Raw genomic sequence first — 13793 nt, 5'->3', positions numbered from 1 at the left:
CGTCATTTGCATTACTGGACATCTGCAAGACAGGGCAATATCTTATGTACAGTATGTGTGTACTGCAGTGTAGAGTGTGTTTTACTCTCACTGCATTGTAGAAGAGAATGTGCTCACAATGAACTACCTTTAAAAATAATAATACTAATCTTCTAATCACATTCAATTTATTTCCTCACTGAGAATATGTCATTTTACCCCATTATTTATATCATCCAATTTGCTCTAACCCCGTTATCTTTGTGTAATATTGTAATCTCAATGAGCAGCGTCTACCTGAATGCATTCCTTCATCCGTTGCGCTCTTGCTACTTTGTGAAGTCACGATTCATTATTGTGATGTCATCATGAACCCTGAGACACACGCCTTAATTGTGACATATTGGACGAGTCTGTTATCTATCTGCGTTTAATAATGATATATGCTGCGGTTGACATTCGGTTCTGTTTGTAGCCAAACACGTTACAAATCAAGTGTCGGGATAAGCCCAGGTGACATCACGTGGCACCGTGATGTCACAAGGCATAGAACAATGGGGTGGAATAAATGTGGGTAAAGTTACACATTTTCAGGTGTGAAGCAAAGTTAAAGTCAATGGAAAATAATAATAAAAAGGTGAAAAAATTAAACCAGCATCAAATGAAAGCTTAATAATGTTAAATCTTTTTTTTTTGTTACTTCATTGCATAACTATCAAACAATAGAGGATAGGAGGATTGATTTGAGAGGCTGATAATAGCTGTAGTTCGGATTTGGCTTAATATACTCGAGTATTTCATTTTAGGACGTTGGAAATGTGAATAAGATTGGTTAGCGCGCGGTCTGCAAACCAAGCTACAGCTTATTGGCCATGAAGTCACAATGTACGCACTTGTGAGATGAATTCTACACTTAATAAGGTAAATACAATCCTAAAAAATAGATTTTTTTTTTCAAACGAGTGGATTTAACAGGGCACACACAGCATAAAAAAGCAGTGGTCCAGGGTGGTCCAGATTTATCGTGACCACAATTTAATCCCTTAAAACTTTTTATTTTTTGTAACTAATGTTTATTTAAAATAGACATGAATTTTCAAAGAAAAACATGTTAGGGGTCAATTAATTGTTGCGGAGGGGGGGGGAGCAAGACATCTGGGCCGCCCTGTACACATTAAAAATCACGTGTCGGGATAACCACACACTTCCAAATCTTGACTTGAAGCTTTGGTGACTGCACGAAAAAAATAAAAATAACAAACTAAGACGTTTCGATCGCAACACAAACGACCATCATCAGGTGATATTTTTCAACCCATCCACGTGACTTTTTTTACCGAAAGACCCAAAGAAGACACACTTCCACTCAAGTCTATTGCAAGCGAGTGTTTAGCATGCTGGGCATGCCTCTCTCTGCACACTGCGGCATCATGCGATCAGGTGACGGCGGCGGCTGCGCTCAGGCAAGCCACGTAAGCGGCATCAGCATTTCCCGGAAACACTGTACGAGGCGGTGCTCCGAGCACGTCAATTATTTAAACTCGATTTCCATAAGAGTGAGCGTGGACCCAGCTGGGAAGGGGGCTGAGGCAGGCCTATTAGATCTGAGCAGTGAGTCCAATTGGAGGGCAAGAGCCACCACCACCACCACCCTACCGTCATATCACATGGACGGCACCGTGCGTCCAATCAATCTCTGCCCGCAATTTGGAATCAGCGTAGAATTGATTTCAAGCCGAAACTGGATGTGTTTTTTTTATAAACTGCAGGCTATGTTGCAAAAATAATAATGGTGGGAGGGAGGGGGGAATTAAGCCGTCAACTGAAGTTGATGGCTTTGGTGATACTGTCCATAACAGAGCGTTTTTTTTTTGGGGGGGGGGTTAGATCGCGTAAATATATAAATGTGTCGTTAAACCCGCCACCACCCGACACAGCCAATTAGTAAGGTTTGTCACGTAAACAGAACGTGGCAAATTCATTACTAGTCCAGCACACCGGTGTTGTTGGAGAGCAACTCCACAACATTTACAATCTGAGTACGACCTTTGTTGATACTGGTGAGGAATTAAACAAATGGTGTGACATTCACTGTATAAAGAGACACCTGTAAATTGTTTTTTTTTGTTTTCGCACAAGACAAATTTTAAATGCACTTAGGAATAGTGCCACAGAGGTACGGTGCAAGGTAATAACGTGAGTAAAAAATTCGCTCTGGTAGACTCACCGTGATCCGTAAAGCATCATTACACAGGACGAAACGAAAGCAGTTTAACACTTTTAACCGCTTTGGGGAAAAAATCCATTCTCATTTATGCAACAACAAAAAATTAAAGGAGAATACAGAGTCGTACCGTACGCCTATGGGGCCATCCATAAATGACGTCGCGCGATTTTGGACGATTTTTTACCCCCCCCCCATTCGTCACACGGCGTCACAAAAAGTCAAATCCCCCATCAAATATGACGTCTCAAACCTCTGCCCCCCCAAAAAAATAAAACACGCTTCAAATCGCTTTAAACTATTGTCATTGTAGTGCGTATTTAATGTGGCGTGGCACTCTGATGTTGTAGGAGAAAACATGTATTAAAAAGTCTATTTAATTAAGTAGAACGTGTTGTCTATATTTATTTAAAGTTGCGCATTTTGATGTGACGTCACATGTCACATTTCTCAAACCCCCCCCCCCCTCGTCACACATCGTCACAAATGTCTGACCCCCCCCCCCCCCAGGTGCGTGACGTAATTTATGGACTGCCCCTATGAAAGTATATTTTTTATCAGCCTTAGACTCGCTAATAAGAAATAATACACACCGCGATCTGACAGTCTGATCTTATTAATAATAATAATACTGAGGGTGGGCATTGGCGGCCGGAGTGAGAAATGAGGTCGCCATCGGCTCCTGTCGGGATTAAACAAAGAGACCAAGGTCGATGTTGTCAGTGGAGTGCAGGGGTTGTTCCATGGCCCCTCGGAGTAGCACGGCTGGCTACGTACGGCGCGAAAGAAGTTCAAGATACATACCGTTCTCTAAGAGGCAGAGCAAGTGTTAAAATAAAACCAAGTTGTTTACGCCAGTGACTTACATATTATATAAAGGCTCTTGCGTGGAATTTTTTTGAAACCTGTTCAGATGAACCCCCAACGAGCTTTTTATTGGTTTTACTATCCATGCGAGCTTCCAGGAACACGAGATTAGTTATCGTACTTCGTGACGAAATATTACTGTTTCAAAGAGATATATTATGCAGTCATGTCTAGGGCACGCTAACGGGGGCCTTTATTGCCTTATTAAACTCGAAGGCAAATTAGAAAAAAACGTGTGCCTATCAAGATTGGCCTGTCGAAGCGTCGCCACTGCCTGCAACACGCGGCTCTGGCTGACGTCATAGTGGGGGGGGTGGGGTTCACATCCGGTCACTTACCTGTCATCACGCGAAATTAAAAACGGCCGCGTCCGGGACAGACAAAGATACCCCGTATAGCCGTGACGGACTGCTGGGGCAAGTGCCGTTAGCGAGTAGCAATCTCTTAAGGCTGCCGCGGCACACGAAAGAGGGGGGGGGGGGGGGGTTGGGTGGCCAGCAACCACGCCCGGCCGCCTTTGTCTCCCCCCGCAGTGGCGATGTTTTTCACATTTACACCGTTTGAGGCTGAGTCGACCTAAGGGGATGCCCAGGGCTCGGGGTTCAGATAATCGTCATTGGTGTTGGTGGCCGTGAGCAGGAAATCGGAAACTCGGGGGTGGCCCCGGATTCGGAGTGCGGTGCGCTAATCACTGCGCCACCGCTCCCCGCACGCGTGAGGCACCACGCGCACCCCCACAATCAATCCGCTCACGCGGTGAATTACCGGCTAGTTAAATTCATTTAACGGGGGGGGGTCTCTGAACAATTCCACACTGCAACAGCCTGCGCATCCGTCGTTTTAATACAGTTCTGTAGAGTAACAGTGAGAGTAGTCCCGTTAGGGGCGTCCATAAATGACGACACGCACCTAGGGGGGGGGGGGTCAGACATTTGTGACGATGTGTGACGAGGGGGGGGGGGGGTTGAGAAATGTGACGTCACATCAAAATACGCAACTTTAAATAAATATAGACAACACGTTCTACTTAATTAAATAGACTTTTTAATAAATATTTTCTCCTATAACATCAGAGTGCAGCGCCACATTAAATACGCACTGCAATGACAATAGTTTAAAGCGATTTGAAGCATGTTTTATTTTGGGGCGGCAGAGCTTTGTGACGTCATATTTGAGGGGGGGGTCTGACTTTTTGTGACGCCGTGTGACGATGGGAGGGGGGGTCAAAAATCCTCCAAAATCGCGTGACGCCATTTATGGACGGCCCCATAGCTCAACGAAAGGGGCTTATTGCATGGAAAGTTAGAGCAGCCAAATGCGTGTCTCGTTTAACGCACGTTTCTAATTGTGGAGGGGAAAACCGGAGAAACATCCGACGCGACCACGGGGAGAGATACGTACAAACTCCGAATACACAGGCATCGTCAGGGTCAGGATAGAATCCACGATCTCCTTTATACCTGGCCAGGTCGTTAACATTTCGCTACCGTGGCGCTGAACTTGTGTTGATGGACATACATTCCTGTACAGCTCAATCTCAATCGAGTGAATTACTAAATAAATAAAAGTACTATACTCCACGCAATGTAATCTCTACTTACTTTCCTCTTGGTTTGTAATTACTCCAGGGATAGAGCACAGAGGCAGTGAATGCCGATTACATCTCTGTTTAGCAGAGGTGGGACAAAGTCATTGTTATGCAAGTCCAAGTCGAGTCGCAAGTCATCAAATTCATGACTCGAGTCTGACTCGAGTCCAAGTCACATGACTCGAGTCCACATCTTAGAGGTGGGACAAAGTCATTGTTATGCAAGTCCAAGTCGAGTCGCAAGTCATCAAATTCATGACTCGAGTCTGACTCGAGTCCAAGTCACATGACTCGAGTCCACACCTCTGCTGTTTAGGGACCAGAGTAGTATTTTTTAGCACATTTTAATGTCAGTGTGTGTAGAAATAGTCATCGCTGCTCAGTCAAGTGGCTAAAACACTTTACGTGTCATACATGTTCAAATGATCTGTTTGTTGTCCTTCCCCCCACACCTCTGATTAGCACAGTTGGCTACGTACGGTGCGAAAGAAGTTCAACATGCACACACACAAATTCAACCCGGCGAGAGGTGGCAACCTCTGTTCAATTCCAGGCCAAGGGCAGCACCACCGGTCAGGGCGGTTTCTTCATTAGGGCGATTGGGCGACGCACCACCAATGTCATTCAACCACAGAGTCACGCTAGCCGTCACTGTGCCTCTGGATATAGTCCAATCAGCGTCATGTCACGTTCTGTGGAGTACCGCCTCTTTTTGGGCGATTTCACTCCTGCTGAGAATCGCCCCGAGTGTTCCCATAGACTTACATTCAAAGATGTTTTTTTTCGAACGGGGCGCTGCAATGCATTCTCTATGGCTTCCGGGAGGGCTCGCCCTAACGTGCTTACGTCATCATACGTGCTTACGTCATCATACGTAAGCACGTTTCATCCAACAAAATTATTTGTCGCCACCTAGTGGAATCTTTAATAAAAGAAACATGAGTGGATTGTATTAATAGTGAGTATAGAAACAAACAAGATGTATTGTAAGAGTCACTTTATTCTTCATTAATATTAAAGAAGTGAAGTTGCCTTTACATGCTTAAGCTGTTAAGTTATCCTTTGCATGGGTGGACCTTATCCTTATCAATCATCCAGACATTTGCCCCCCCTGAGAGATTTTGCAGGAGCCGCCACTGCCACCGGTGATATCTGAATCGTCACGGGCCCACGTGGGCTTGGCTTCTTGGAAGAAGAGGTGGGAGTGCCCACATTTTACCCCATCACAGGTGACCTGTTGACCCCCTTGAGTGACGTATATCATACGTGAATTTCAGAATATTACATCCACATAGCATTCAGAAGAGATTCCACTCCCATCAGCTTCAATCGGATACTCGACTCAGGCAATATGAATGCATGTGTTTTGTACTAACAACAGTACTGTATAACTATAACTGCATACCTCGTTTAAATCTTAAGTTGTATTTCACGTTTTCTTGCTCGGCTCTCCTTTGACTGATCTTAAATGTTCTTAATTTGTAACAGATTTTGGTCGCTCTCAACATTTCCTTGAAAAAGAGATGTTTACAAATGAAATAACTCCATCTGTCTGGGTGACAATATTAAACAATCTCATCAGTCGCAATGTGTCATCTATCACTACAGTGGTTACAAAAAACAAGTCGCGTTATTTGACGTCGTGTATGTGCTATGAAGAAGAGCCATTGCCTGGAACGTCGTCTAGGATATATTTTTCATTTTGAGGCCATTGGATTGGAAGATGAGAAATCACATCTATGCGGCGCCCGAACATCGATACATATAATCGATCTCCCGGTCTCCAGAGCAACGACACAAACCACGCCAACGGCCCTCTTCAGGGTCAAACAATGCGCCAGACAGGCCCTGGGACAAGGATCCCTCCAACTGAACATCGACGAACGTACTTCAAATGCACAAATGGAAAGTTAACAACTCTCCAGCAGTGTGCGTTTGCGGTCATCCAGAACAGAGACCGTACAACATAAAATGACGCAATTGCCCGATCCACAAATACGAAGGAGACATCACAGAGATATACGCTCTGCTTGCTCCTGCCACGGTTGTCTGGGTTTGACCTCCTGAATGTGAAATTGCAGTTTGTTGCTCTGCATCTGCATCAGCAGCCGTACGAAAGAAGGAGAAGAGAAATATTTGTTAAGGCCATTGACGAGCGTATTGAGTTTGTTTTTGGATGTGAAAGTCATCTTCAAATCTTAGATGATGGATGGGAATGTCCCAGTCGTGACAGAGATCAACACCTCCTTGCTGCAGGAGGGGGTTTACCGATACGATAGCTGTGGTTAGCAGGAGTAACTATACATCAGGAACGTGCGGTCAGGAGAGGCAGGGGAGGCAGGGGAGGCAGGGGAGGCAGAACCTCACCTGTCATACTCCAATGAAAATAGCTGTTACGAAAAGTAAAACATAGAATAATCAAATAAAATAAAAATTAAGATTTTTCCACTGATTTGAGTTATAAATGTAATTTCTGTACACTTCCAATTATTTTTATAGTCAAAATCGCCAAATTTGCGGAGCTCCGCTGCAAATACAGGAAGAGACGAGAGGTGAGGCAGCGACGAGCTCAGCCTCCCCTTTGATTGCGCAACCCCTCAGTAACTGGATGGAGCGCGGGCAATAAGCGCGTGCCTATTACTATCTCAGTATGTCACCAATGTAATGTTTGTAGACCCCTTCATTTCATGTCCTCGCCTTCCATACTCCAGGTAACTTGTTTCACGTATGTGTATAAAGATATTTAGGCTCGCTGGTCTCGTCATGAAACTGCAATGAAAAAGCACCAGGGGAGGCAGCTATCACATCTGCTTCACTGTTGGGGGACGTGTCTAACACGCCCCCCTCAGTGAGGACACGCCCCCTCAGGGAGGACACGCCCCCTCAGTGTGTGAATCTGGCTCTGACACGAGCCAGTGCCTCCCCAGCCATTGACCTCACCGCACGTCACTGCTATACATTCACAGTCTCATATAGTGACCATAAACACGGGCATATATCTTGTGCCATCTTACACCATGGGGTTGAAAAACGGTTTTTGCCTCCTACTTTTCCACTGCAGTGCAGCACAGGTGCAAGCAATCCGTCGCGGTCATAACCAATCACGTCCCGTCAATGTTGTGACACAACCGACGAAACAGAAGGCGCACACATGCGAATCAGAATCTTTATTTAGATTGGAGGAATCCGTTGAGCTGTGAAGCTCTTTTCGACAGATTTCCAGTAGGGGCAGGGAGCGGTAGCGTAAGGTGCTTGCTAACAGCACTTGCCCCAAGGGGTTTGTAAAGGTTATACGGGGGATCTTTGTCTTTGTAGTGGTTAACACGCTGCGCTACTAACTCGGCGACACGGATTCGATTCCCGCTCACGGCCACCAACACCGGTGACGATTATCTAAACCCAGTCCTGGGCCTCCCCGAGGTCGACTCAGCCTCAAGTGAGTACCTAGTGCGGTGTGTAAACATCGCCACTGGGGAGACAAAGGCGGTCGCGCGTTGTGCTGACCACCCACCCCCTCGTGTGCTGTGCTGGCGCTCGCTAACGGCACTTGCCCCAAAAGTTTATTAGGACTATAAGGGCCACATTTGTCTTCTTCGTCTTAACATAGGAGAGTTGAGCCCCTTCTGGGCAATGGAACGCTTTAATAAAGTCTTTTGAAGGAGAGATGAATCACCTGTGCGATCTTGCAGCATATCCTGATGAAAGACGATGCAACTGCTCCCCACTGATGCGCTATCTATAAAATGCTGGCCCGAGTTTTCTCCACGGCAGAGGAACAGGCGGTGCTGACGAGCTTCCCTCCACGATCACAAACCGGACATCTCAGGCAACATGAGCTTGTCCGAGCTTTCAACTTAATTTGACGGCTATGGGAAATTTTAATTATAAATGTTAATTTCAAAGCAGTGTTTTCTAATGCATTATTTAAGCAATATCGGCAAGTTTCTCTTGGTTGCGTGTGGATGAATCACAGCTGATTAGTCGATGGCCAGATTAGCCTGCGGGAGATGGCTCCAGGTGCTTTGTGGTGGATTGCCTCAATGTCCATGTTAAATTCTTGTACGCGACTGTGGTCCGTAACTCTGTGATCTACGGTAGGTGTTTTTACAATCACCTGCCGGCCTTTCTTTTGGCATTGCTTCCCTTGTTTATCGACTGTATTTCATAGGTAATCGCTTTTCCAAGGACGGCCTGAGTCCATTTCTTGCTACCAGAGTTACCAGTTCCAGGAAGAATGACTATGGAGGCTTTCGCTTCACATACTGGACGCCGCGCCGGATAACTCCCCCATGCGACCCGAAAGCTGAACGGAGAGGTGCACAGGGCAACCGCGACAACTTGCCTGCGCAGTCGTGATAACTTTGGAGTAGACAATAATGTCAATCTTGATGTAAAAAAAAATGCATTCTCAAAAAAACAAGTGACCTTTAATCCTTAGGGGAATACCCAAGTAGTATTCTAGGGGCGGCCTACCTAGGCTGAGTATCTCAGGCTGTCTGACATAAATTCTAGATTTGAAGCTTTCGTGACTGCAAGGATTCATACTCTTAGGTTTTTTCGGTAAAGTCACGTAGGTAAAAATATAAATATATTTATTTTAATTTTTTTACCTCGTGACTTTACCGAAAAAACCTAAGAGTATGTCTGACATAAAGTTTGAAACATTATTAAAGAGGACACTTTCCTGAGTGAATTGCCATGGAATAAAATCGATACATTTTTAAAACAGGAGTATGTACAAATGCTCTCCAAAAATAGTGGCTTTGTTTACATATTGAATTATAAAGCCCAGTCAAAATAAATTCAAACATTTTGTGGCGAGAATTTTATGGGTTTTTTTTTTAAGTCAGTCAGGCCAGTCAGTGTATCCCCAGGCTTGAACATTCACTGGACGCAGTTGTTGCCAGTGCCGAGCTGCTGCTGGGAACTGTAGATGCTTATCACAGGCACCTCATTACAGCCCAGAACAGTTCACTTGTCACGGCAGCAGACTTCAAACAGTGCGTTTAGATCACAGCCATCGCATAACTCTGCTCAGGGCAGTCCATAGAGGTGGTGGTGGAGGAGGGGGTGCGGGCCAGGGGCAAATCCCACCACGTGGGCCTCCCTGACGCCTGTCGAAACGCGGGGACACCCCAAAGCATGGGGCCCGGGGCGGTCGCCCCGGTTCGCCGTGTACTCTGGGGACGGCTCTGATTCTGGCCCCTCCTGCCTCCCGGACTGACCAAACGCACGCTGCCCGTTGAGTGCCACTCGGTGGGAAGTCAGCAACGGTTGTCATACGGAGAGCCTGGCGGCTGGCATTTACAATTTTCATAACCTGCAAATGGCGTAGGGCCACCAGTGGAAATAGCCCGCAATAGATCCTCATTTAAGCATTTGACTTTTATTAAGAGTCTTATTCTGTGTGAGTAGACAGAAGACACTGTGCAGCCAAAGTCAAATTCTGCAATAATACACCATTTAAACTTTAAAACCGTTGAGCACAGGTATTATGGGATAAACCCATAATACCCCACGTGGTGCTATTACAAAGCCTAACTCTTAGCCAAATCCTTGAAAGCCATAGTAGTGAGTACTTTTATCATTTGGAATTTGAACCACAACTAAGGGTTGTCACCTGTTCAGTTTTTTTTCCCCAGGATCATCTTTTCAAGGTGGCCGTCTTGGGGGAAACTGTGCGTCTTCCTGGGACAAACAGAAATTCCCGTTTTCTTTCCGCTGTTAAATGGGGCATTGTCAACGAGTGGCTCAGGGCCACGGATGGAAATGAGCGACAACCACAGCGCTTGCTTTGATTTGATGTGTGACTATTCAATCATCGCCTGTATCTACCACCTCTGTTCAATCTATTAAAAAAACATGTTTTATTTTACCAAGTAAGGCCCACTGAGCTTTCTAGCTCTTTTTCAGAAGCGACCAGGCCACAAATGATAGCTCAACGAAGTGGCTTATCAGGTGCAAAATTGATAGCAGCCAAATACTCTAAACCCATGCTTCTAAATGCGGAGGGAAAAACTGGAGTACCCGGAGAAAAATCCACGCGATCACAGAGAGAACATACAAACTCCGGATATACAGCAGGCGTCAGGATCGGGATCGAACCCACGACCTCCTGTATACAAGGCGAGGTAGTTAGAATCTCCTAGCCACCGTGGCGCCCAACAGTACGTATGTGAACACCACAGTTAGTGGATCAGAGGGCCGTGTGTGGTGGGGTAAAGTGTGGGCACTCCCACCTCTTCCAAGCGGTCTGGTCAGCGTAGAAGAGTAGGCCAAATGCCCTCTACAGGGGCGCCCAAGCTCCTTTATGAAAACCCTTCCGCCAGTAGTGGCGCAAGAAAGAAATGTCAGGGCTGTATCTTTTCTTTTGTTCACCTTGTGATGCAGCAATCAGCAGATATCAGTCATTCTTCTTTTAAATGATCATTGGGCCATAAGAATAGAGCAAACAGCCACATTGTGCAAGCTGACTCGTTAGCGAATGCTAAAATATATGCTGACCGTTCGCTTTTAAACAGGCATTGCCAATTAAAAGTCTGTGCGCCACACACAATATGCGCATCATCAACTACACCTTATGATGATGATGATTTTTTACAAATTCCTAAAACCCACTTTTTTTAGCACCCCAATCACTGACAGCAAACCTTTATAAGGTATTTAAAAATGTCACGCATATAATTTTTGATCAGGATTTTGTTGCATTAACTTTCTCGTATGATAATTTCTCTCTGATTCATCATTCTCTAATCCACAAATATGTGATTCAATACCCCAACATCCCTGCTGATACCTGCTGGTGTGTATGATGATATAACTAACCGTGATTGTAAATAAGATCTATAGCAACCTCACCAGCCATAATCACCTCACCTGTCCGAGCCTCGCTATAGAAGAGTAAAACCCCTCGACAAAATACATAAACTGACTGTGGAATATTGCAAGAACAAATCTCGATACAAAGTGTCACCCTGACGGCAACTTTTGCATAATTCCAAATAATAACGCAACGCCTGCCACATTATACGAAGTGTACGTACGCATTGCTACGTACGTAATTCAACCAACGAATCGATTGGCCGATTGATTAAAGATGTAAACATAATCACGTGGATTTCGATTTAAAGCTTTCGTGACTGCAGGGATTCATCTTCTTGGTTTTTTCGGTAAAGTCACGTAGAAGGGAAGTAATAAAATAATAAAAATAAAACATAATAAAATGAAACAATTCTCACGACGTTTCGGCCACAACGCAAGCAGCCGTCCTCAGGTGAAAGAACTTACATATAAGCTGGGTTGGGGGTGGTCTTCTACCACCCCCAACCCAGCTTATATGTAAGTTCCTAGCTTGAAGTGTCTCATTCTTCACCTGTGGACGGCTGCTTGCGTTGTGGCCGAAATGTCGTGAGAATTGTTTCATTTTATTATGTTTTATTTTTATTATTTTATTACTTCCCTTCTACGTGACTTTACCGAAAAAACCAAGAAGAAGATAACCACGTGGATCAACAACCCCGCAGACGTTAGAATGTTTGCTGCTTTCTACAAATGCTCTTCCCTTCTGGCGCTCCAGATTTGACGACATTTCTGAATTGCGCCGTCCTCATCTGGCACCTTTGCATACCAACACCGACTGATGCAATCGTTCACGTCACTTTTATGGTCACCCATTTGCATTAATAACACGTGTTGTGTGTGTATGTATATATATACATATACGTACACACACACACACGAACTTAACAAGAACGTCTTACATTCCGAATGACGGTCATTGCTGTGTGCTTAATAAACATCGGCGTCAAAGGGAGGGAGTTAGTGAACGGCTCGGCACAATGAGGCAAGTGGCAAGTGAGCCGTTAATTCTGTTTAACCCCCGTGCAAGGCAATCATTTGCTTTACGGCCAAAGTAGCGCGCGGCGAACACGTACACGGAGCATCACGCACTAACCTGTCCCCGTGTGCAGGCTCTGGCAAGCTTCACGGCGTCTTGGATGCGCCTCTCAGGAGACCACCTTTCACGAGCCCTTGAAGGTGCCCCGGACAACGTTGTGACTTGGGGTTTGGCAGTGGGCAGCCTTTGGGGGGGGATTTATGACTTCACGCAGACGTCTCCACACAACCCTCCACGCGGCCCTAAGTTCCCTCTTGACGCGCCCATTGGCCAAGCACACAGTAGGGGCGACAAGAAGCCTCGTCGCCCAAATCCTGAAAGGTCCCACCGCCCCCCCCCCCCCCTTGAAGCCAAATCTTCAGAGTCGGAAAGCTTCGGCTGCGCAAACTCCGCAGGAAAAACTGCGTGGAAAACCCAAGCCCCCCCATCCATCCATCCTCAACCATCACCCCCACCTCAACCATCCTCTCCCTCCCCACCCCCAGCCACTCCACCTCAAATCCTTCTGCATATGGAGCCATGCAAACAAAGCGAGCCTACTTAGTTAACAAAGGACCACCGGAGTATGCCTTACTCATGCCCCTGGAATGCGGTGCAATTAAAATCTCTTATCTCCCTTTTTTTAGAGGGGGGGGGGGGTAAAATCCATTTGCTGGGAATTGCTCCTAAACTTTTGTTGTTCAAACATATTTGGGAGGAGAGAGAGGACTGCACAGCAGGAAAAGGTCCTATAAGCCTTGTTTAATGTCACTGTCATACAATGAAGGTCTTTTTGTCGAGAGAATGAATGAGGTTTCATTGGTCTATATGGCTGTGAACATTGCCTGAAATAACAGGTTCATGGGCCAGGCACCTGCTCATAAACCAACACCACTCTCTGGGTCAGGATCACCATTCTGGTCAGAATGGCATGAAACGTTAATCTAGGTGTGATGCCAAAGTTTGTAAATGTAGGATGTTAGTTTGGAAGGCACCTCCTTATTAGCACGGTTGGCTGCGTACGGCGCGAAAGAAGTTCAACATACTAACGTACAAGTTTCATTTACATTTTTTATTGTATAGTGATTCAAGAATATGATTAGTTGCAAAATGTATCTTTGTTGAGAATCAGAGACCATTTTCTTTGCATGGAAAGATCGCATGCAACCTCGGTGCAGAGACCAAACCCAATATCACAGCAGCAAAACACAAATAACAATTTTTTAATTTTGATTTAAAGCTTTCGTGACTGCAAGGAT

At 45.5% G+C, this 13793-nt stretch overlaps 1 protein-coding gene across 1 annotated transcript in view; it reads right to left on the bottom strand.

Moving 5' to 3' along the window:
- Nucleotides 1-12788, bottom strand: part of LOC144944021 (mitogen-activated protein kinase kinase kinase 13-like) — a 129986-nt gene extending 117198 nt beyond the window's left edge. The window contains exon 1 of the mRNA XM_078872036.1: nt 12613-12788. The gene's annotated coding sequence lies outside the window, so the exon portion shown is untranslated. The remainder of the gene's footprint in view (nt 1-12612) is intronic.
- Nucleotides 12789-13793: the final 1005 nt, after the last annotated feature.

The sequence above is a fragment of the Lampetra fluviatilis genome, chromosome 2, assembly GCF_964198595.1.
Source record: "Lampetra fluviatilis chromosome 2, kcLamFluv1.1, whole genome shotgun sequence".
Lineage (NCBI taxonomy): Eukaryota > Metazoa > Chordata > Hyperoartia > Petromyzontiformes > Petromyzontidae > Lampetra > Lampetra fluviatilis.
The sequence above is the reverse complement of the archived record's forward strand: the minus strand, read 5'-3'. Positions and strand labels throughout refer to the sequence as shown.